At 48.5% G+C, this 23460-nt stretch overlaps 1 protein-coding gene and 1 pseudogene across 5 annotated transcripts in view; both read left to right on the top strand.

Annotated features, from left to right (window-relative positions):
* POLA1 (DNA polymerase alpha 1, catalytic subunit) overlaps nt 1-23460 on the top strand; it is a 1252649-nt gene that overhangs the window by 261723 nt on the left and 967466 nt on the right. The gene's annotated exons all lie outside the window — the stretch shown is intronic.
* Nucleotides 7493-7606, top strand: LOC135052880 (U2 spliceosomal RNA; annotated as a pseudogene).

The raw sequence follows: 23460 nt of genomic DNA, 5'->3' as shown, positions 1-23460 counted from the left end.
TATATATATATATATATATTTTTTTTTTTTTATTAGCGTCTGTGGGTTTTTTTTTTATTTTTTTTAGGATTTAGGCCAGTTCTTGCTCGGGTGGTTGAATTGAAATGTAATTGTCTCAACTCCAGTCCTTACAGCCTGATGTCGCAGAGTTTCCTTATGTTAGAACGTTTAACTCGTAGTTAGAACACTGCACTCAACAGATTGAGTTGACAGGCATGTTGTTGTTAGGGACTGTGGGCCTAATTTATGTTTGGAAGGAATTGCCCAGCTGCAAGGAAGCGGCTGTGCATTTCCGTGTCATCAAAATTCATATGCTAAAGAAGGCGTGAAGTGCCTGCTTTTTAGCATTTGTAAGATGAGTGCTGCGTTTGAGGACGCAGCTTCGGATCACCAATGCAATGGTTTCTGGCACTGGAAGGCCAGCGTAAGCGTTTTCATATTTTCTCTATCATCCATAGGGGACGCTGGAGTTCAGTACTGTGGGGTATAGATGGGGGTGATCAGATGAGCTGGTACTTAAAATTTTTAATGTGTGTGACGGACTCCTCCCCCTCTATACCCCTCCCCAGACTAGTTTTTGAAATGTGCCCTGGAGAGCCGGTCACTTTTTCTGGAGCTCCAAAGTTATAATATTTAAAAAAATACTGCCAGACTGCTACCTGGGAGCTGCTGGGGGAGATCGATCCCACCCTGTTGGGTTTGGAGCCCGATTTCCAACTGCAGGGACATCAGTCCCTGGGTGTCTCGCATCCAGCAGTTCCCTGCTGACATGGATCCCCAAGCAGCTAGCCACCATCGGCAGCATGGATGAAGAATCGAAGTTGGGTATGTATAGCCCGGGGCCCCGCTAGTGGGGTCCTCGGATCAACTTGAAGCTAAAGTTTCATTTATATGTCTAGAAAATCTAATACCTGCACAGATGCTTTAGTGTACTCTTAACAGTGTTGTCTGAAATCCTAGTGCTGCCGCTGCTGGTCAGCAGGCATCCACATCATTGTCAGAACTTATACATCAGCACTTGCAAGCAGGGGAGAAACAACACTACTATGTGTTCTTTTTCTCCTCCGCATCGGTTTCCCCTCATATCAGTCAGCTGCGCGCCACTACTGCTGCAAGGACGGCTTGCAAGGAAGACGCCAGGGCGCTCCTGCAGAGTACGCTGTGACACTGCTGCAATAGTGGAGGGTGGTGATCCTCCTGCAGAGACATGTTGCTTGAGCGTTGGGGCAGCGTTTTGGCTGCACTCCTCAGCGGAATTCAAGTTGCGGCCACTTGTCTCCACCATGGACCGTTGGTAGGGAAGCTGCTTCACATCACCAGCCGTCCCTCCCGCCTCCCTCACGGGTCCAGGGTATGATTTGCTCCTGCTTTATGCTCCGGTTCAGGGGCGGCTGATCCAGTCTTTCCAGCGCACAGGGAGACGCATGCTACCTGACCCTATATTGAAGCGGTGCTGTGCGCCTTTGCATGAAGGCAAATTTGAATTTAGGCGCCATGCGGTTGTGAGCGGAGCCAAGCTCAAGGAAGACGTTCTGATGTCTAGTCATCCTGCCAGATATAAATAAGCACCTTTACAACTGTAATAATTATTTTGAAGATATATAATTTTTAGCAATATGTATGTAACAGAGAGCTGTTACGGCTCTCCTAGCAGTGCTCCAAGCTACAATACAGGGGGTCACAGGACCAACACACTTATCTCATAGACTTATCTATATAGATGTAATAGCTCCGTCTAGTATTAATGGTTATTCTTGCTTCCTTCTATCATTAAAAAACAGATTAGTTTGTATAGTCCTGCACAGAGGGTGTGATGGTTGGCATTGCTGCCTCGCAGCACTCACACTTTAACCTAGCTTTGTGGAGTTTGTATGTTCTCCCTGTACTGAACACATTTTCTCTATCGTCCTAGTGGATGCTGGGGTTCCTGAAAGGACCATGGGGAATAGCGGCTCCGCAGGAGACAGGGCACAAAAGTAAAGCTTTCCGATCAGGTGGTGTGCACTGGCTCCTCCCCCCATGACCCTCCTCCAGACTCCAGTTAGATTTTTGTGCCCGGCCGAGAAGGGTGCAATTCTAGGTGGCTCTCCTAAAGAGCTGCTTAGAGAAAGTTTAGCTTAGGTTTTTTATTTTACAGTGAGTCCTGCTGGCAACAGGATCACTGCAACGAGGGACAGAGGGGAGAAGAAGTGAACTCACCTGCGTGCAGGATGGATTGGCTTCTTGGCTACTGGACATCAGCTCCAGAGGGACGATCACAGGTACAGCCTGGATGGTCACCGGAGCCGCGCCGCCGGCCCCCTTGCAGATGCTGAAGTAAGAAGAGGTCCAGAATCGGCGGCTGAAGACCCTTGCAGTCTTCTAAAGGTAGCGCACAGCACTGCAGCTGTGCGCCATTTTCCTCTCAGCACACTTCACACGCAGTCACTGAGGGTGCAGGGCGCTGGGGGGGGGCGCCCTGGGAGGCAAATGTAAACCTATATACTGGCTAAAAATACCTCACATATAGCCCCCAGAGGCTATATGGAGATATTTAACCCCTGCCAAACTTCACTAAAGAGCGGGAGACGAGCCCGCCGGAAAAGGGGCGGGGCCTATCTCCTCAGCACACAGCGCCATTTTCTCTCACAGAAAGGCTGGAGAGAAGGCTCCCAGGCTCTCCCCTGCACTGCACTACAGAAACAGGGTTTAAACAGAGAGGGGGGGCACTAATTGGCGATATAAATATAAATATATATATAAAGATGCTATTAGGGAGAAACACTTATATAAGGTTGTCCCTATGTAATTATAGCGTTTTTTTGGTGTGTGCTGGCAAACTCTCCCTCTGTCTCTCCAAAGGGCTAGTGGGTCCTGTCCTCTGTCAGAGCATTCCAGGTGTGTGTGCTGTGTGTCGGTACGTGTGTGTCGACATGTATGAGGACGATGTTGGAGGAGGCGGAGAAATTGCCTGTAAGGGTGATGTCACTCTCTAGGGAGTCGACACCGGAATGGATGGCTTATTTAGGGAATTACGTGAGAATGTCAACACGCTGCAAGGTCGGTTGACGACATGAGACGGCCGACAAACAATTAGTACCGGTCCAGGCGTCTCAGAAACACCGTCAGGGGTTTTTAAAAAAACGCCCATTTACCTCAGTCGGTCGACACAGACACAGACACGGACACTGAATCCAGTGTCGACGGTGAATAAACAAACGTATTCCTCATTAGGGCCACACGTTAAGGGCAATGAAGGAGGTGTTACATATTTCTGATACTACAAGTACCACAAAAGATGGGTATTATGTGGAAGTGAAAAAACTACCTGTAGTTTTTCCTGAATCAGATAAAATAAAATGAAGTGTGTGATGATGCGTGGGTTTACCCCGATAACAAATATTGGCGTTATACCCTTTCCCGCCAGAAGTTAGGGCGCGTTGGGAAACACCCCTTAGGGTGGATAAGGCGCTCACACGCTTATCAAGTGGCGTTACCGTCTCCAGATACGGCCGCCCTCAAGGAGCCAGCTGATAGGCAGCTGGAAAAATATCCTAAAAAGTATATACACACATACGGTGGTTATACTGCGACCAGCGATCGCCATCAGCCTGGAGATGTAGTGCTGGGTTGGCTTGGTCGAATTCCCTGACTAAAAATATTTTATTGATATAGAGCATTTAATAGGATGCATTCTATATATATACTGTATGCGAGATGCACAGAGGGATATTTGCACTCTGGCATCAAGATAAGTGCGTTGTCCATATCTCCCAGAAGATGTCATGGACACGACAGTGGTCAGGTGATACAGATCCCATACGGCACATGGAAGTATTGCCGTATAAAGGGAAGGAGTTATTTGGGGTCGGTCCATCGGACCTGGGGGCCACGGCTACAGCTGGGAAATCCAACCTTTTTACCCCAAGTTACATCTCAGCAGAAAAAGACACTGTCTTTTCAGCCTCAATCCTTCCGTTCCCATGTGGGCAAGCGGGCAAAAGGCCAGTCATATCTGCCCAGACATAGAGGAAAGGGAAGTAGACTGCAGCAGGCAGCCCCTTCCCAGGAAAAGAAGCCCTCCACCAGTGGGGGGGTAGTCTCAAGAGTCTCAGCGCGCAGTGGGATCACTCGCAAGTTGACCCCTAGATCGTACAAGTATTATCCCAGGGGTACAGATTGGAGAGTCGAGACATTTTTTCCTCGCAGGTTCCTGAAGCCTGCTTTACCAACGGCTCCCTCCGACAGGGAGGCAGTATTGGAAAAAAATTCACAAGCTGTATTTCCAGCAGGTGATAATCAAAGTACCCCTCCTACAACAAGGAAAAGGGTATTAGTCTTCCACACTATATTGTGGTACTGAAGCCAGAAGGCTTGGTGAGACATAGTCTAAATCTGAAATCTTTGAACACTTACATAAAAAAGGTTCAAATCAAGATGGAGTCACTCAAAGCAGTGATAGAGAACCGGAAAAAAGGGGACTATATGGTGTCCCTGGACATCAAGGATTACCTCCATGTCCAAATTTGCCCTTCTCAACAAGGGTACCTCTGGTTCGTGATACAGAACTGTCAATATCAGTTTCAGACGCTGCCGTTGAATTATCCACGGCACCCCGGGCCTTTACCAAGGTAATGGCCGAAAAGATGATTCTTAAAAGAAGAAAGGCATCTTAATTATCCCTTACTTGGACGATATCCTGAAAGGGGCAAGTTTCCAGAGAACAGTTGGAGGTCGGAAAAGAACTATCTAAAGTAGTTCTACGACAGCACGAGTGGATTCTAAATATTCCAAAAATCGCAGCTGTTTTCCGATGATACGTCTGCTGTTCCTAGGAATGATTCTGGGCATAGTCCAGAAAGAGGTATTTCTCCTGGAGGGGAAAGCCAGGGAGTTATCCGACCTAGTCAGAAACCTCCTAAAACCAGACCAAGTATCAGTGCATCAATGCACAGGAGTCCTGGGAAAAGTGGTGGCTTCTTACGAAGCGATTCCATTCGGCAGATCTCACGCAAAAACTTTTCAGGGGGATTTGCTGGACGAATGGTCCGGATCGCATCTTCAGATGCATCAGCGGATAACCCTGTCTCCAAGGACAAGGGTGTCTCTTCTGTGGGGGCTGCAGAGTGCTCATCTTCTAGAGGACAGCACATTCAGCATTCAGGACTGTGTTCTGGTGACCACGGATGCCAGCCTGAGAGGCTGGGGAACAGTCACACAGGGAAGAAATTTCCAAGGAAGTGTGGTCAAGTCTGGAGATTTCTCTCCACATGAATATACTGGAGCTAAGGGCAATGTACGATGCTCTGAGCCTAGGAAGAACTCTGCTTCAAAGTCAACCGGTGCTGATCCAGTAGGACATCATCATGGCAGTCGCCCACGTAAACAGACGGGGCGGCACAAGAAGCAGGAGGGCAATGACAGCAAGGATTCTTCGCTGGGCGAAAGATCATGTGATAACACTGTCAGCAGTGTTCATTCCGGGAGTGGACAACTAGGAAGATTTCCTCAGCATGAATGAATTCCACCCGGAAAAGTGGGAACTTCATCTGGAAGTTTCCACATGTTTTGTAAACCGTTGGGAAAGACCAAAGGTGGTTATGATGGCGTCTCACATGAAGCGCCAGGTCTAGAGACCCTCAGGCAATAGCTGGGACGTTTTGGTAACACCGTGGGTGTACCAGTCGGTGTATGTGTTCCCTCCTCTGCCTTTCATACCCAGTGTATGGAGAATGATAGGAAGGAGAGGAGTAAGAACTATACTCGTGGCTCCGGTTTGGCCAAGAAGAACTTGGTACCCGGAACTTCAAGAGATACTAGAAAGGATCTTGATTCAGCAAGAATCATGTCTGTTCCATGACTTACCGCAGCTGCGTTGACGCCAGGGCGGGTGAACGCCGGATCCTAAGGGAAAAAGGCATTCCGGAAGAGGTCATCCCTACCCTGGTCAGAACCAGGAAGGAGGTGACCGCACAACATTATCACCGCTTAGGTGAAAATATGTTCCATGGTGTGAGGCCAGGAAGGCTCCACGGAAGAATTTCAACTAGCTTAATTCCTACATTTCCTGCAAACAGGAGTGTATATGGGTCTCAAATTGGGGTCCATTAAGGTTCAAATTTCGACCGGTCGATTTTCTTCCAGAAAGAAATTGGCTTCAGTTCCTGAAGTCCAGAAGTTGTTAAGGGAGTACTGCATATACAACCCCCTTTTGATGTCTCCAGTGGCACTGGGCGATCTCAACGTAGTTTGGGATTCCTAAAATCACATTGGTTTAAACAACTCAAATCTGTGGATTTGATATATCTCACATGGAAAGTGACCATGCTGTTGGTCCTGGCCTCGGCCAGGCGAGTGTCAGAATTGGCGGCTTTATCTCATAAAGCCATATCTGATTGTCCATTCGGACAGAGCAAAGCTGTGGACTCGTCCCCAGTTTCTCCCTAAGGTGGTGTCAGCGTTTCACCTGAACCAGATTATTGTGGTACCTGCGGCTACTAGGGACTTGGAGGACTCCAAGTTGCTGGATGTTGTCAGGGCCTTGAAAATATAGTTTCCAGGTCGGCTGGAGTCAGGAAATCTGACTTGCTGTTTATCCTGTGTGCACCCAACAAGCTGGGTGCTCCTGCTTCTAAGCAGACTATTGCTCGTTGGATTTGTAGTACAATTCAGCTTGCACATTCTGTGGCAGGCTTGCCACAGCAAAAAAAAATATGTAAATGCCCATTCCACAAGGAAGGTGGGCTCATCTTGGGCGGCTGCCCGAGGGGTCTCGGCATTACAACTCTGCCGAGCAGCTACGTGGTCAGGGGAGAACACGTTTGTAAAATTCTACAAATTTGATACCCTGGCAAAAGAGGACCTGGAGTTCTCTCATTCGGTGCTGCAGAGTCATCCGCACTCTCCCGCCCGTTTGGGAGCTTTGGTATAATCCCCATGGTCCTTTCAGGAACCCCAGCATCCACTAGGACGATAGAGAAAATAAGAATTTACTTACCGATAATTCTATTTCTCGGAGTCCGTAGTGGATGCTGGGCGCCCATCCCAAGTGCGGATTATCTGCAATACTTGTACATAGTTATTGCTAACTAAATCGGGTTAGTGTTATTGTGAGCCATCTTTTCAGAGGCTCTCCTGTTATCATACTGTTAACTGGGTTCAGATCACAGGTTGTACAGTGTGATTGGTGTGGCTGGTATGAGTCTTACCCGGGATTCAAAATTCCTCCCTTATTGTGTACGCTCGTCCGGGCACAGTATCTAACTGGAGTCTGGAGGAGGGTCATGGGGGGAGGAGCCAGTGCACACCACCTGATCGGAAAGCTTTACTTTTGTGCCCTGTCTCCTGCGGAGCCGCTATTCCCCATGGTCCTTTCAGGAACCCCAGCATCCACTACGGACTCCGAGAAATAGAATTATCGGTAAGTAAATTCTTATTTTTACACAGTTCCTTGTTTTGACCTTGTATTTCAGTGTCCTCCAGGGGCCTGGTAGTTTAATGACTACCAGTGTTTATCGCCTTTTCTGCCTTTTGGCTAGGATCAAGGTAGTATATGTTCTTATCAGTTTAATTTCAGATTCTCTCTATTACACACGTACAGTAATTATATCGATCATAGATATCTCCTATATAATTGCCCAGATCTGCCACTCGTTGACTGTGTGGCTAACGCTGGGCGGAGTCACAATCACAGAGTCACAGAGCTAGGCCAATAGGAGGAGGAGGACGGCGCCCCTCAGTCAGTCAGAGCCGCCGCTGTATGTATGGCCGCTCTGTATCCCGCCCTCTCTCCCCGGCTCCATCTCCCCCTCCCCGGCCGTCGGAGACTACCAGGCTGAGGCAGAGAGAGGCCGCTCAGCGCCCAGCCGCGGTCAGTCTCACTGCCGCCACTGGCCACCCGCCGCTTCCCGGAAATCCGCGGTCAGCTCTTAGCCGAAGGCCGCCCGTCACCACTGCCCTCAGGACCGCACGCTCCCCTAATTCGCCGCGGGCAGCCATCACCGCTCTCCACAGCGGCATAGCTAAGGGGGAGATGGCGCTTGGTAGCCGGCCACTAATTGCTAGACCGCGGCTCACATACAAACGGTGGGGGGAGAGTCATACATACACTACACACATTACATATATACATACGTACACACACACACACACACACACACACACACACACACACACACACACACACACACACACACACACACACACACCCCGCACTGCCGCACTACATACACTGCACAAATTACATAGTGTGTGTGTATATATATATGTATGTGTGTATATATACACGCACACGCGCACACACACACACACTGCACACACACACACTGCACACATTACATACATACACTGCATTACTATACACCATACATACACTGCACACCATACGTTCCCCATCCGCGGCACCCCCACACCCACCCCACCCACAAAACTCCCACCCGCGCCACCCCTGCAACTGTCCCTCCCTCCCACGGCATCCCCGCATCCGCCCCTCCCTCACGAACAGTGGCTCCGGACTCCCACCCACGGCACCCCCGCACATGGCCCTCCCCCACCCGCGGTGGCTCCAGACTCACACCCGCCGCTCCACCGCAACAGCCTCCTGCAAGACCCCGTAACCGACCCCTCCCCCACCCACGGGACCCCCGGACCCTCTCCCCCGCACCCGCCACTCCCCCAACCACAGCACCTACTATTCATTGTCCCCTGTGTGCGCTGTTCACGCCGTCACAAGAGGCTATGGACCCTTAACCATCGCACGCCCTTTGTCCGTGCAATATTTAACCCCACACACAATTATAATTGGAACTAATACTACATATAATCTAAATTTCTCTCACGTCCTAAGTGGATGCTGGGGACTCCGTCAGGACCATGGGGAACAGCGGCTCCGCAGGAGACAGGGCACAAAAGTAAAAGCTTTAGGATCAGGTGGTGTGCACTGGCTCCTCCCCCTATGACCCTCCTCCAAGCCTCAGTTAGGTTTTTGTGCCCGGCCGAGAAGGGTGCAATCTAGGTGGCTCTCCTAAAGAGCTGCTTAGAGTAAAAGTTTTGTTAGGTTTTTTATTTTCAGTGAGTCCTGCTGGCAACAGGCTCACTGCAACGAGGGACTTAGGGGAGAAGAAGTGAACTCACCTGCGTGCAGGATGGATTGGCTTCTTAGGCTACTGGACACTAGCTCCAGAGGGACGATCACAGGTACAGCCTGGATGGGTCACCGGAGCCGCGCCGCCGACCCCCTTGCAGATGCTGAAGAGAGAAGAGGTCCAGAAATCGGCGGCTGAAGACTTCTCAGTCTTCATGAGGTAGCGCACAGCACTGCAGCTGTGCGCCATTGCTCTCAGCACACTTCACACCAACGGTCACTGAGGGTGCAGGGCGCTGGGGGGGGCGCCCTGGGCAGCAATGAAAGTACCTATGCTGGCTAAAAATACATCACATATAGCCTCTGGGGCTATATGGATGTATTTAACCCCTGCCAGGTTGTCAGAAAAACGGGAGAAGAAGCCCGCCGAAAAGGGGGCGGGGCCTATTCTCCTCAGCACACAGCGCCATTTTCCTACACAGCTCCGCTGCTAGGAAGGCTCCCAGGCTCTCCCCTGCACTGCACTACAGAAACAGGGTAAAAAACAGAGAGGGGGGGCATTTTGGTGGCGATATTATAATATATTAAGATGCTATAAGGGAAAACACTTATATAAGGTTGTCCCTGTATAATTATAGCGTTTTGGTGTGTGCTGGCAAACTCTCCCTCTGTCTCCCCAAAGGGCTAGTGGGGTCCTGTCCTCTATCAGAGCATTCCCTGTGTGTGTGCTGTGTGTCGGTACGTGTGTGTCGACATGTATGAGGACGATGTTGGTGAGGAGGCGGAGCAATTGCCTGTAATGGTGATGTCACTCTCTAGGGAGTCGACACCGGAATGGATGGCTTATTTACGGAATTACGTGATAATGTCAACACGCTGCAAGGTCGGTTGACGACATGAGACGGCCGGCAAACCAATTAGTACCTGTCCAGGCGTCTCAAACACCGTCAGGGGCTTTAAAACGCCCATTTACCTCAGTCGGTCTACACAGACACAGACACTGACTCCAGTGTCGACGGTGAAGAAACAAACGTATTTTCCATTAGGGCCACACGTTACATGTTAAGGGCAATGAAGGAGGTGTTACATATTTCTGATACTACAAGTACCACAGAAAAAGGGTATTATGTGGGGTGTGAAAAAACTACCTGTAGTTTTTCCTGAATCAGATAAATTAAATGAAGTGTGTGATGATGCGTGGGTTTCCCCCGATAGAAAATTATTGGCGTTATACCCTTTCCCGCCAGAAGTTAGGGCGCGTTGGGAAACACCCCTTAGGGTGGATAAGGCGCTCACACGCTTATCAAAACAAGTGGCGTTACCGTCTCCAGATACGGCCGCCCTCAAGGAGCCAGCTGATAGGAGGCTGGAAAATATCCTAAAAAGTATATACACACATACTGGTGTTATACTGCGACCAGCGATCGCCTCAGCCTGGATGTGCAGCGCTGGGGTGGCTTGGTCGGATTCCCTGACTGAAAATATTGATACCCTTGACAGGGACAGTATTTTATTGACTATAGAGCATTTAAAGGATGCATTTCTATATATGCGAGATGCACAGAGGGATATTTGCACTCTGGCATCAAGAGTAAGTGCGATGTCCATATCTGCCAGAAGATGTTTATGGACACGACAGTGGTCAGGTGATGCAGATTCCAAACGGCACATGGAAATATTGCCGTATAAAGGGGAGGAGTTATTTGGGGTCGGTCCATCGGACCTGGTGGCCACGGCAACAGCTGGAAAATCCACCTTTTTTACCCAAGTCACATCTCAGCAGAAAAAGACACCATCTTTTCAGCCTCAGTCCTTTCGTCCCCATAAGGGCAAGCGGGCAAAAGGCCAGTCATATCTGCCCAGGGATAGAGGAAAGGGAAGAAGACTGCAGCAGGCAGCCCCTTCCCAGGAACAGAAGCCCTCCACCGCTTCTGCCAAGTCCTCAGCATGACGCTGGGGCCGTACAAGCGGACTCAGGTGCGGTGGAGGGTCGTCTCAAGAGTTTCAGCGCGCAGTGGGCTCACTCGCAAGTGGACCCCTGGATCCTACAAGTAGTATCCCAGGGGTACAGATTGGAAATTCGAGACGTCTCCCCCTCGCAGGTTCCTGAAGTCTGCTTTACCAACGTCTCCCTCCGACAGGGAGGCAGTATTGGAAACAATTCACAAGCTGTATTCCCAGCAGGTGATAATCAAAGTACCCCTCCTACAACAAGGAAAGGGGTATTATTCCACACTATATTGTGGTACTGAAGCCAGACGGCTCGGTGAGACCTATTCTAAATCTGAAATCTTTGAACACTTACATACAAAGGTTCAAATCAAGATGGAGTCACTCAGAGCAGTGATAGCGTACCAGGAAGAAGGGGACTATATGGTGTCCCTGGACATCAAGGATGCTTACCTCCATGTCCCAATTTGCCCTTCTCACCAAGGGTACCTCAGGTTCGTGGTACAGAACTGTCACTATCAGTTTCAGACGCTGCCGTTTGGATTGTCCACGGCACCCCGGGTCTTTACCAAGGTAATGGCCGAAATGATGATCCTTCTTCAATGAAAAGGCGTCTTAATTATCCCTTACTTGGATGATCAAGGTCCAGAGAACAGTTGGAGGTCGGAGTAGCACTATCTCAAGTAGTTCTACGACAGCACGGGTGGATTCTAAATATTCCAAAATCGCAGCTGTTTCCGACGACACGTCTGCTGTTCCTAGGGATGATTCTGGACACAGTCCAGAAAAAGGTGTCTGCTGTTCCTAGGGATGATTCTGGACACAGTCCAGAAAAAGGAGGAGAAAGCCAGGGAGTTATCCGAGCTAGTCAGAAACCTCCTAAAACCAGGCCAAGTGTCAGTGCATCAATGCACAAGAGTCCTGGGAAAAATGGTGGCTTCTTACGAAGCGATTCCATTCGGCAGATTTCACGCAAGAATTTTTCAGTGGGATATGCTGGACGAATGGTCCGGATCGCATCTTCAGATGCATCAGCGGATAATCCTGTCTCCAAGGACAAGGGTGTCTCTCCTGTGGTGGCTGCAGAGTGCTCATCTACTAGAGGGCAGCACATTCGGCATTCAGGACTGGGTTCTGGTGACCACGGATGCCAGCCTGAGAGGCTGGGGAGCAGTCACACAGGGAAGAAATTTCCAAGGAGTGTGGTCAAGTCTGGAGACTTCTCTCCACATAAATATACTGGAGCTAAGGGCAATTTACAATGCTCTGAGCCTAGGAAGACCTCTGCTTCAAAGTCAACCGGTGCTGATCCAGTCGGACAACATCACGGCAGTCGCCCACGTAAACAGACAGGGCGGCACAAGAAGCAGGAGGGCAATGGCAGCAAGGATTCTTCGCTGGGCGAAAAATCATGTGATAACACTGTCAGCGGTGTTCATTCCGGGAGTGGACAACTGGGAAGCAGACTTCCTCAGCAGGAACGACCTCCACCCGGGAGAGTGGGGACTTCATCTGGAAGTCTTCCACATGATTGTGAACCGTTGGGAAAGACCAAAGGTGGACATGATGGCGTCCCGTCTGAACAAAAAACTGGACAGGTATTGCGCCAGGTCAAGAGACCCTCAGGCAATAGCTGGGACGCTCTGGTAACACCGTGGGTGTACCAGTCGGTGTTTGTGTTCCCTCCTCTGCCTCTCATACCCAAGGTACTGAGAATTATAAGACGGAGAGGAGTAAGAACTATACTCGTGGCTCCGGATTGGCCAAGAAGGACTTGGTGCCCGGAACTTCAAGAGATATTAAGAAGGGACTTGCTTCATCAAGGATCATGTCTGTTCCAAGACTTACCGCGGCTGCGTTTGACGGCATGGCGGTTGAACGCCGGATCCTAAGGGAAAAAGGCATTCCAGAAGAGGTCATCCCTACCCTGGTCAGAGCCAGGAAGGAGGTGACCGCACAACATTATCACCGCATTTGGCGAAAATATGTTGCATGGTGTGAGGCCAGGAAGGCCCCCACGGAGGAATTTCAACTCGGTCGATTCCTGCATTTCCTACAAACAGGAGTGTCTATGGGCCTCAAATTGGGGTCCATTAAGGTTTAAATTTCGGCCCTGTCGATTTTCTTCCAGAAAGAATTGGCTTCAGTTCCTGAAGTCCAGAAGTTTGTCAAGGGAGTACTGCATATACAACCCCCTTTTGTGCCTCCAGTGGCACTGTGGGATCTCAACGTAGTTCTGGGATTCCTCAAATCACATTGGTTTAAACCGCTCAAATCTGTGGATTTGAAATATCTCACATGGAAAGTGACCATGCTGTTGGCCCTGGCCTCGGCCAGGCGAGTGTCAGAATTGGCGGCTTTGTCTCACAAAAGCCCATATCTGATTGTCCATTCGGACAGGGCAGAGCTGCGGACTCGTCCCCAGTTTCTCCCTAAGGTGGTGTCAGCGTTTCACCTGAACCAGCTTATTGTGGTACCTGCGGCTACTAGGGACTTGGAGGACTCCAAGTTGCTAGATGTTATCAGGGCCCTGAAAATATAGGTTTCCAGGACGGCTGGAGTCAGGAAAACTGACTTGCTGTTATCCTGTATGCACCCAACAAACTGGGTGCTCTTGCTTCTAAGCAGACGATTGCTAGTTGATGTGTAGTACAATTCAGCTTGCACATTCTGTGGCAGGCCTGCCACAGCCAAAATATGTAAATGCCCATTCCACAAGGAAGGTGGGCTCATCTTGGGCGGCTGCCCGAGGGGTCTCGGCTTTACAACTTTGCCGAGCTGCTACTTGGTCAGGGGCAAACACGTTTGAAAAATTCTACAAATTTGATACCCTGGCTGAGGAGGACCTGGAGTTCTCTCATTCGGTGCTGCAGAGTCATCCGCACTCTCCCGCCCGTTTGGGAGCTTTGGTATAATCCCCATGGTCCTGACGGAGTCCCCAGCATCCACTTAGGACGTCAGAGAAAATAAGAATTTACTTCCCGATAATTCTATTTCTCGTAGTCCGTAGTGGATGCTGGGCGCCCATCCCAAGTGCGGATTGTCTGCAATACTTGTACATAGTTATTGTTACAAAAATCGGGTTATTATTGTTGTGAGCCATCTTTTCAGAGGCTCCGCTGTTATCATGCTGTTAACTGGGTTCAGATCACAGGTTGTACAGTGTGATTGGTGTGGCTGGTATGAGTCTTACCCGGGATTCAAAATCCTTCCTTATTGTGTACGCTCGTCCGGGCACAGTATCCTAACTGAGGCTTGGAGGAGGGTCATAGGGGGAGGAGCCAGTGCACACCACCTGATCCTAAAGCTTTTACTTTTGTGCCCTGTCTCCTGCGGAGCCGCTGTTCCCCATGGTCCTGACGGAGTCCCCAGCATCCACTGCGGACTACGAGAAATAGAATTATCGGTAAGTAAATTCCTATTATTGCACGGCCCAAGGGCGTGCAAAGGTTAAGGGGGCGTAGCCCCTCGCGACAGTGTGTAGTGCCACCTAGCCTGTATATGTATATGTATATGTATGTATATATATATATATATATATATATATATTCTCCAACACTTGCCCCGTCACTCCTCCTAAAGTAGCTGGCTGTGGTGCCCTTCCTTGTGGGCCGGCAGGTCCACCAGTATACAAACAAAGAAATTAGGTGGCACTCACAGGCTTGTAATAAAACGTGAAAACTCCGTGAAGAGATTTATTGTGCAAACCAGTAACGTTTCGGGGACGTGTCCCCTTCCTCAGACAATTCAAAAATGACAAATACAGTGTATAAATAGCATACAGTGACCCCACTTACCCCCATCCTCACGACTCCCAGCTGCGTGGACCACGGCTTGTCTCGGCGTCTCCCGGCCCGCACTTCCGGTTTCGGCTTCTCCGCCCGACCGGAAGTGACGCATGCGGGCTTCGCCGGTCACCATGGAGACGCGCTGGGAGCCCTGTGAATACAAAAAACACATGTAACCAAGCGAGACACACATTATTCACTATGGAAAATCACACATTATAAAACTGCGTTCAATCTAAACTAGAGTGTCAATAAAAACCTGTGTGTAACGTACACAAACACACTATCAAAACATAAGCATCTAAAATAAGAGATGATGTTATTAAAAAGATATTTATAACATTACAAAGTGATATTAAAAAGTGATATTAAAAAGTGATGAATAATAAATAAGTCGGATGATTCTTGTTACAGCTAGAATCCAGGTGGATTTTCCGCCTGGATTGTCTAGCCCCTAAAGGACTGAATGAGTCACTAGGATTAATCAATTTCTTATAAACTAGGCCAGACTCATTTGAGTCCAGAGTCTGTGGTAATCATATTGATAGAGAAGTGGGTAAGAATCATCCGGATTCAATAATTAGTCCTGAGAGTAAACAGGTTCATCTTGTGTATCCACACGGTTTAGGTATATGTACTAATAGAGGGTTAATCAGGCTTAGAAAAATGTACTATTAATACTTACACAGCGCCCCCCAGATTTGGTGTCATTTTGGCCCTGTGCCATCCATGATTATGTATTATATGAGAAACGTATGGTATTTAAGATTTTGCAGCACCCGACTTATTTATTATTCATCACTTTTTAATATCACTTTTTAATATCACTTTGTAATGTTATAAATATCTTTTTAATAACATCATCTCTTATTTTAGATGCTTATGTTTTGATAGTGTGTTTGTGTACGTTACACACAGGTTTTTATTGACACTCTAGTTTAGATTGAACGCAGTTTTATAATGTGTGATTTTCCATAGTGAATAATGTGTGTCTCGCTTGGTTACATGTGTTTTTTGTATTCACAGGGCTCCCAGCGCGTCTCCATGGTGACCGGCGAAGCCCGCATGCGTCACTTCCGGTCGGGCGGAGAAGCCGAAACCGGAAGTGCGGGCCGGGAGACGCCGAGACAAGCCGTGGTCCACGCAGCTGGGAGTCGTGAGGATGGGGGTAAGTGGGGTCACTGTATGCTATTTATACACTGTATTTGTCATTTTTGAATTGTCTGAGGAAGGGGACACGTCCCCGAAACGTTACTGGTTTGCACAATAAATCTCTTCACGGAGTTTTCACGTTTTATTACAAGCCTGTGAGTGCCACCTAATTTCTTTGTTTGTATATATATATATATATATATATATATATATAAATAATTTCGAATGGATTTTAGACAGGTGATGGAAGAAAGGGTTGCTCTGTCCACTCTACGCATTGACCTGGTATTACGTTTCCGCCGGTGTAAATAGGTCACTTGAATCCATGTTTGGGTTTATAAAACTCAATAATTCTTATTACAACCACAGCATACTGTATGCTGTACCGGGGAAAATTCACTTTGGTGTATTTTAGTCTGTAATGTTTGTAATGACCTTTTATTTCGAACAGATTCCTTCAATACAGGCATCTGACTGCATCTGACTGAAGGTCCATTTGACTACCGTCAAATCTGTTTTCTCTGCCCAACTTAATTTAACTACAATAAACAGGTAAGTATTTGAGGATCATCTGAATCTCATCAGACAGGAATTTGTATAGACTGAATTCCAAGGTATGTTCCATCCCTTCCTTATCTGTTACGCCTTCGGAGTTCAGCTTTTCGCTTACAGGCGCACTTAAACATGCAGTGTTTTGAGCATTCCCTTACAACGGAGCTGCCCACTAACGGAGGCTGTAAAGAGCAGTTTCTTTTTTGCCAGGAGCAGGTTTGCTGGTTAGGTTGATGAATATCAGGAAAGGAGAAATTGACACTTTGTGTCACTTAATGTCCTGTTATTGCCTTCCAAGGATTTAGGATATATAAAGTACATATCTGTATAAGTGTACCTCGTATTACTACAGGTTAGAAAGAATGTTGTCAGAAACGTCTGGCAGAGCTCTGACATCCATTGATGATTTCCAGTGTTATCCCCTATTTCTCTTACGTCCTAGAGGATGCTGGGGACTCCGTAAGGACCATGGGGGTATAGACGGGGCTCCGCAAGAGATAGGGCACCTAAAAAGAACTTTGACTATGGGTGTGCACTGGCTCCTCCCTCTATGCCCCTCCTCCAGACCTCAGTTAGATCTTGTGCCCAGAGGAGAATGGGTGCACTGCAGAGAGCTCTCCAGAGTTTTCTGTGGAAAAAGAATTTTGTTAGGTTTTTTATTTTCAGGGAGTCCTGTTGGCAACAGGCTCCCTGCATCGTGGGACAGAGGAGAGATAAGCAGAGCTGGCTTGTCAAGTTGGGCTCTGTTTCTAAGGCTACTGGACACCATTAGCTCCAGAGGGAGTCGGAACACAGGTCTCACCTGGGGTTCGTCCCGGAGCCGCGCCGCCGTCCTCCTCACAGATGCCGAAGATAGAAGCCGGGTGAGTATGAGAAGGCAGAAGACATCATAGGCGGCAGAAGACATCAGATCTTCATGAGGCCATTGCTCCCATTCACACACACAGAGCAGCACTGAAGGGTGCAGGGCGCAGGGGGGGCGCCCTGGGCAGCAATAAACCTCACATTTGGGCACTGACAAGGTAGATTAGGCTGCTGGGCAGTAATCCTACGATCCCCCGCCATTTTCTATAAAAAGATCACCGGGACCGAAGCCCGCCGTCGGGTGGGCGGAGCTTGATCCCCAGCACTAACCAGCGCCATTTTCTCCACAGAAGCTGCATGAGAAAAACGCTGGCTCCCTGGGCTCTCCCCTGCTGAACATTCAGGCTGGAAAAAAGAGGAGGGGGGCATTTTGAGCGCAGTGAGTGGGAATCTGGTCATTTTGATATATATATAAAAGCGCTATCTGGTTATATTTTTCCAGTGTTATTAAGTGCTGTGTGTGTACTGGCATACTCTCTCTCTGTCTCTCCTAAGGGCCTGGTTGGGGTTTTGTCCCCTTATAGGTTAATCCCTGTGTGTGTGCGGTGTCTGTACGTGGTGTCGACATGTCTGAAGCGGAAGGCTTTTCCAAGGAGGAGGTGGAGCAAATGAGTGGTGTGTCCCTGTCGGTTGTGCCGACTCCAGATTGGATGGACATGTGGCATATGTTTAATGCAAGTGTGGAATCTTTACATAAAAAGCTTGATAAGGCTGATTTAGGGCGGACATCAGGGGGTCAATCCTCAGATTGGACCGACTCACAGGGCCCGTCGGGGTCTCAAAAGCGTACCTTAACACAAGACACTAATACCGACACGGATTCTGATTCCAGTGTTGACTTTGACGAAGTAAAATTGCACCCTAGGGTGACTAAAACCATTCAGTGTATGATTGTGGCAATAAGGGATGTGTTGCATATTGTGGATGAACCCTCTGTCCCCGACACAAGGATACACATGTTTAAGGAAAAGAAACAGGTTATTAACTTTCCCATATCTCATGAATTAAATGAATTCTTTGGAAAAGCTTGGGAGACTCCGGATAAGAGACCGCAGATCCCCAAAAGAATTTATATGGCATACCCTTTCCCTAAGCAGGACAGGGAGATTTGGGGAGCACCCCCCACTGTGGACAAAGCCCTGACGCGCTTGTCCAAGAAAGTGGCGCTACCGTCTCCTGACACAGCAACTCTTAAGGACCCTGCAGATCGCAGGCAAGAAACTACCTTAAAGTGTATTTATTCTCATACGGGTGCTGTGCTAAGACCGACAATTGCGTCGGCATGGGTGTGTAGCGCAATTGCAGCTTGGACAGATGAGCTGACAGATCAATTTGATAATATATATAAGGATACTATATTCCTAACTCTAGCCCATATTAAAGACGCAGTCTTATTTATGAGGGATGCTCAAAGGGACATTGGATTGCTAGCTTCTAGGGCCAATGCCATGTCTGTCTCAGCGAGAAGATCCTTATGGACTCGCCAATGGACGGGTGATGCGGATTCCAAGAAACATATGGAAGTACTACCCTACAAAGGTGATGTATTGTTTGGGGATGGGCTGACGGACCTGGTTTCCACAGCCACAGCAGGTAAATCAAATTTTTTTACCTTATATACCCCAACAGCAAAAGAAAGTAACACCCTATTGGATGCAGTCCTTTCGGTCGCACAAGTCCAAAAGAGGTCGGGGATCCTCTTTCCTCGCCAGAGGTAAGGGCAGAGGCAAGAGAGCACCTGCTTCGGCAGGTGCCCAGGAACCAAAGTCCTTCCCGGCTGCTCCAAAAACCACAGCATGACGTTGGGGCTCCCCTGAGGGAGTCCGCACCGGTGGGGGCACGTCTTCGACTTTTCAGTCAGGCCTGGGTCAGTTCGGACCTGAATCCCTGGGTGTTGGAAATAGTTTCCCAGGGTTACAAATTGGAATTCGAGGAGGTGCCCCCGCGCCGATTTTTTCAAATCGGCCCTACCAGCTTCCACATCGGAAAGGGATGTAGTGTTAGCTGCAATTCAAACGCTGTGTATACAGCAAGTGATAATCAAGGTTCCCCTGCACCAGCAGGGAAGAGGTTACTATTCAACCCTATTTGTGGTCCCAAAACCGGACGGTTCGGTCAGACCTATTTTGAATCTGAAATCCCTAAACCTGTACATAAGATTCAAATTCAAAATGGAATCTCTCAGAGCGATAATAGCCAACATGGAGGAGGGGGAGTTTATGGTGTCCCTGGACATAAAGGATGCGTACCTTCATGTCCCCATATATGCCCCCCATCAGGAATACCTGAGATTCGCTGTACAGGATTGTCATTACCAATTTCAGACGTTGCCGTTTGGACTCTCCACGGCCCCGAGGATATTCACGGCATGGAGTCACAATTATCCCATACTTGGACGATCTCCTGATAAAAGCGAGATCAAGGGAGAAATTGCTGAACAGTGTGGCGCTCTCGTTGAGAGTGCTCCAGCAACACGGTTGGATTCTAAATCTACCGAAGTCACAGTTGATTCCGACAACTCGACTACCGTTCCTAGGTATGATACTGGATACGGAACAAATGAAGGTCTTCCTCCCAATAGAGAGAGCCCAAGATATACAGAACATGGTCAGAGACCTGCTAAAACAGAAAAGGGTGTCAGTTCACCAATTCACTCGAGTTCTGGGGAAAATGGTGGCGGCCTACAAGGCCATTCCCTTCGGCAGGTTCCATGCAAGGACTTTTCAATGGGACCTTCTGCACAAGTGGTCCGGGTCCCATCTGCACTTACATCGGAAAATAACTGTCCCCATGGACCAGAGTATCCCTCCTGTGGTGGTTGCAAAGTGCTCACCTCCTTGGAGGGTCGCAGGTTCGGAATTCAGGATTGGATCCTGGTTACCACGGACGCGAGCCTCCGAGGATGGGGAGCGGTCACACAGGGAAAACATTTTCAGGGTCTTTGGTCAGACCAGGAGTCCTGTCTACACATCAATGTGTTGGAACTCAGGGCCATTTACAACGGCCTTCAACAAGCTGAGAGTTTTCTTCGAAACCTACCGGTTCTGATTCAATCAGACAATGTCACAGCAGTGGCTCATGTGAACCGCCAAGGCGGGACAAAAAGCAGAGTCGCGATGGCGGAAGCCACACAAGGATCCTTCGCTGGGCGGAAAATCATGTAAGCGCTCTGTCAGCTGTCTTCATTCCGGGAGTGGACAACTGGGAAGCAGACTTCCTCAGCAGACACGATCTCCATCCAGGAGAGTGGGAACTTCATCAAGAAGTCTTTGCAGACGTAACACGTCTTTGGGGAACTCCTCAAATAGACATGATGGCGTCATGCCTCAACAAAAAACTTCAGAGGTACTGCGCCAGGTCTCGGGACCCTCAGGCAATAGCAGTGGACGCTCTGGTAACACCGTGGGTGTTCAAATCGGTCTACGTGTTTCCTCCTCTTCCTCTCATCACAAAAGTGTTGAGGATCATAAGACGAAGAAGAGTACGAACGATACTCGTTGTCCCAGACTGGCCTCGAAGGGCCTGGTACTCGGATCTACAAGAGATGCTCACAGGAGATCCCTGGCCTCTTCCTCTGAGGGAAGACCTGTTGCAGCAGGGGCCCTGTGTTATTTCAAGACTTACCGCGGTTACGTTTGACGGCATGGCGGTTGAACGCCGAATTCTAGCGAAAAAGGGGATTCCGGAAGAGGTCATCCCTACTTTAATAAAGGTTAGGTAGGAGGTGACGGTAAAACACTATCACTGTATCTGGCGAAAGTATGTGTCTTGGTGTGAGACCAAGAATGCACCTACGGAAGATTTTCATCTGGGTCGTCTTCTCCACTTCCTACAGACAGGAGTGGATATGGGCCTGAAATTAGGCTCTGTTAAGGTACAGATTTCGGCCCTCTCGATTTTCTTTCAGAAGGAATTGGCTTCTCTTCCAGAAGTCCAGACGTTTGTAAAGGGAGTGCTGCACATCCAGCCCCCTTTTGTGCCTCCAGTGGCACCATGGGACCTGATCCTGGTGTTGCAGTTCCTTAAATCACACTGGTTTGAACCGCTTAACAAGGTTGAGTTGAAATTTCTTACCTGGAAGGTGGTCATGTTGTTGGCCTTAGCATCAGCAAGGCGAGTGTCAGAATTGGCGGCTTTGTCACACAAGAGCCCCTACTAGATTTTTCATGTGGATTGAGCTGAATTGAGGACAAGTCCGCAATTTTTGCCTAAAGTGGTTTCTTCGTTCCATATGAATCAACCTATTGTGGTGCCTGTGGCTACAAGTGACCTGGAGGATTCCAGATCCCTGGACGTAGTCAGGGCCTTAAAAATGTATGTAGCCAGGACGGCTAGAATTAGGAAAACAGAGGCTCTGTTTGTCCTGTATGCGGCCAATAAGATTGGCGCTCCTGCTTCGAAGCAGACTATTGCTCGCTGGATCTGTAATACGAATCAGCAGGCTCACTCTACGGCTGGATTGCCGGTACCAAATTCGGTTAAGGCCCATTCCACTAGTAAGGTGGGCTCTTCTTGGGCGGCTGCCCGAGGCGTCTCGGCATTACAACTTTGCCGAGCGGCGACTTGGTCGGGGTCAAACACTTTCGCTAAATTCTACAAGTTTGATACCCTGGCTGATGAGGACCTAGCGTTTGCTCAGTCGGTGCTGCAGAGTCATACACACTCTCCCGCCCGATTGGATGCTTTGGTATAAACCTCATGGTCCTTACGGAGTCCCCAGCACCCTTAGGACGTAAGAGAAATTAAGATTTTAAACCTACCGGTAAATCTATTTCTCCTAGTCCGTAGAGGATGCTGGGCGCCCTTCCCAGTGCGGAAACTCTGCAAGACTTGTATATAGTTGTTGCTTACATAAGGGTTATGTTACAGTTGACATCGATCTTGGACCGTTACTGTCGTTTGTTCATACTGTTAACTGGTTATGTATGTTCTAGGTTATATGGTATGATTGGTGTGGGCTGGTATGAATCTTGCCCTTGGATTGCTAAATCCTGTCTTGTATTGTCCATCTCCTCTGGGCACAGTTCTCTAACTGAGGTCTGGAGGAGGGGCATAGAGGGAGGAGCCAGTGCACACCCATAGTCAAAGTTCTTTTTAGGTGCCCTATTTCCTGCGGAGCCCCGTCTATACCCCCATGGTCCTTACGGAGTCCCCAGCATCCTCTACGGACTAAGAGAAATAGATTTACCGGTAGGTTTAAAATCTTATTTTATGGTTGGAAGACTAAACTAAGGTGGTATTCCATCTCCTGTCCAGCAGGGAAGTTCGTCTGGGACACCCTTTTTCCAAACATCTGGATAAGTATATTTGTGTGCAGATGTGTTTGCAGGTATATCCCTATATGTGTTTATACATGTAGCTATATATGTATATCTATCTATATTGTTATATTTATTGATATACACATACTGATTGTGGGATTCCATCTGCAAATAGCGTTACCTCAAGTTCCAACCTCCTGACTTCTCTCAACACCGTCATTCTAGTCGGTTGGCGCAGAGGGTCCTGTGCCTTGGAGCACTAATTCAGACTCCAAGCCTTCAACTACCGTACCGATTTGTTTGTTTACAGTACAGGATAAATGTATCGGGAATACCAAGCGGTATAGGAACCTGTGTTAAGGCCAGTCTCTTATGGAACTTATGGCTTATACCCCAGTTTGGACTTGGTGTAGTGGGATTCCCCACATGTCTTTGGATTTTTTCTCCTTGTCCACTTCTGAAAGATTCTTTTTCAGTAACTTGGATTTGTAGTCCTCTGGTAATCTTCCAGCTTTTATTATGTTTTCTCCTCCTCACCTCGTGGCTCAGGGGGGCGTTATTCGTGGTCACAGGAACTACTCATCTGTGACCTCCACTTATAGACTTCATCCCTTCGCTATTAATCTAGACATGTTTTGGAAAGAGATTTGGTTATTGCAACTGTTTACACACAGTATATATGAGGAAAGCTCTCCTCGAGTCTCAGTACATACAGAGACTTTAGTCTGAACATGTAGACTCCATTGAATACTTTCCTTGAGCATAAGAGTTTCTCTTTGCTGGGTCCTCGGCTCAGTTGGTGTTCTATTCTTCTGGCAGCGTTTGTTGGCCT

Source organism: Pseudophryne corroboree, chromosome 2, assembly GCF_028390025.1.
Source record: "Pseudophryne corroboree isolate aPseCor3 chromosome 2, aPseCor3.hap2, whole genome shotgun sequence".
NCBI lineage: Eukaryota > Metazoa > Chordata > Amphibia > Anura > Myobatrachidae > Pseudophryne > Pseudophryne corroboree.
The sequence above is the reverse complement of the archived record's forward strand: the minus strand, read 5'-3'. Positions and strand labels throughout refer to the sequence as shown.